This window comes from Bison bison, unplaced genomic scaffold (assembly GCF_000754665.1).
Source record: "Bison bison bison isolate TAMUID 2011002044 unplaced genomic scaffold, Bison_UMD1.0 scf7180017854619, whole genome shotgun sequence".
Lineage (NCBI taxonomy): Eukaryota > Metazoa > Chordata > Mammalia > Artiodactyla > Bovidae > Bison > Bison bison.
Window position 1 is genome coordinate 13,237 of NW_011485192.1, and position 1,846 is coordinate 15,082.

General features: G+C 40.1%; 1 protein-coding gene across 1 annotated transcript in view; it reads right to left on the minus strand.

The window, feature by feature from the left end:
- Positions 1–1,783, minus strand: part of GPKOW (G patch domain and KOW motifs) — a 10,895-nt gene extending 9,112 nt beyond the window's left edge. The window contains exon 1 of the mRNA XM_010857098.1: positions 1,244–1,783. The gene's annotated coding sequence lies outside the window, so the exon portion shown is untranslated. The remainder of the gene's footprint in view (positions 1–1,243) is intronic.
- Between the last annotated feature and the right edge of the window lie 63 nt (positions 1,784–1,846).

The following is a 1,846-nucleotide window of genomic DNA, read 5'->3' on the forward strand; positions in this document are numbered from 1 at the left end:
GGGTTGCCATTTCCTTCTCCATATAGGAGGATTTTGGAGTGCCCTGCATTGTTGCCCCTAATCCCTACATCGTTCAAAGGCCAGCGGTATTAATAGTCTGGCTTCCTCTCTTGAGACTCTGGGTCTAGTGGAAAACAATGACTCTCAAAATGATAAAAAAATGTTTCTACCAACTTTACATATTGTGAGAGCCACCTCCTAAGGCCTCAGAAGATTAATGAGACACTCCTCTGAGTAGGACCTTAGAGTTTGTAAAGTAGAAGACCGATACTTAAATAATCATAAGAAAGAAAACTAAAAATCTAAAAATTTATCCCAAGGAAACCATCCAAGATGTTAAAAAGTATATCAGAGTATTATTTATTGTAGCAAAAGCTTGAAGACCACTAAAATGAACAACAAAAGGGGATGGGCTAAATGAATTAGAGCACATGGTTTGGATGGAACCAATACAGAGCTTTTAAATGTGAAGCTATAATTAAATGAAATGAGGACATAGTCACAGTGTTTGGAAAGTAAATAATAATTTAGTGGGTTATAGGAAGCTCTTGAAAACAGGTAGCCCAATATTCAATCAATTTTGTGGCTATGCTTTCAGGTTTATAAGCCCTAGGCATCCTGCGATGGGCCCTGAAATCTCAAGAGAGAAGCCATTGTGGTTTTCAAAATATACAACAACAACATCTTTTTTTAAGTTGTGGTATATGGGATCCAGTCTCCTGATCAGGGATGGAACCCAGGCCCTCTGCATTGGGAGCAGGAGTCTTAGCCACTGGACCCCCAGGGAAGTCCAAACAACATTCTATCTTATTACTAATGATGTGAACATTGCCTGGGAGGCTAACTGTCCCTGGCTGAAGTGATACCCACTTCCTGAAGCAGCCACCTGAGATAGTGTGCACAATACAGGCTTACGGAGGCTAGGGCCAGAGGTCCCTGAGAATCTTACCTTCTCAGTTGGTTCACACCTGATTTGTGACTAACTCTTGACATGTACCACAGAGATCATGCCAAGCTATGCTAGTCCTGATGCAAAACTTCATGGTGAAAATATAGTGGGAGAAAAGACACTTTTTTTCTGTTTTTCCTTTATTCTGAAAACAAAATCAGGAATTTTTTTTCTATTTGCAAGCATTAAGAAAAGTGTTTGCTTACCACGCAGTGTAAGAAGACTATAGGAAAGTTTTGCACATTCAACCATTTATTCTTTTGTTCATTGAATAAACATGAATTGAGCACCTACCTTATTACATACTCTTCCCTCCAGGTACTCATATAGGATAATGGGACAATCCATGGTTCCAAGCATGGTTATGACTGCAGACATACAGGACTGTGGGAAGGGGTGGCTGAGAAGACAGAGGGGATTAGTTTACATGATACCACTTCTAAGATGGGATGAAGATTCAGAAAGCATTCTGAAAGATGGCAGGAAATGAAGCTGGAGTGATGGGCTGGAGTTTGGCTACCTCACTACAACTGACTCAAATCCTCAAATTAAAGACTTTCTGCTGCATGTGATAAGGGTGCCATTCGAAGGTTATGTGACATGACAAAATTCGTATTTTAGAAAAATAATGTATATCAAAGGTATAGAGACAATGTGCTCAATACACAAAGCGCTCCTGTAGTTCAATAACTATAAAAGGAAAGCAATTCCCAACTGAAAAATGGGAGCAGACAGAATTAGATGGTTCACGAAATGAGAAATACAAATAGTCATGAAGCACATGTAAAGATTCTTAACCTCACTAATACTCAAAGCAGAGACTTCCCTGGTGGTCCAGTGGCTAAGACTCTGGGGTCCCAATACAAGGGACCCAGGTTCAATCCCTGGTCTTGAAAC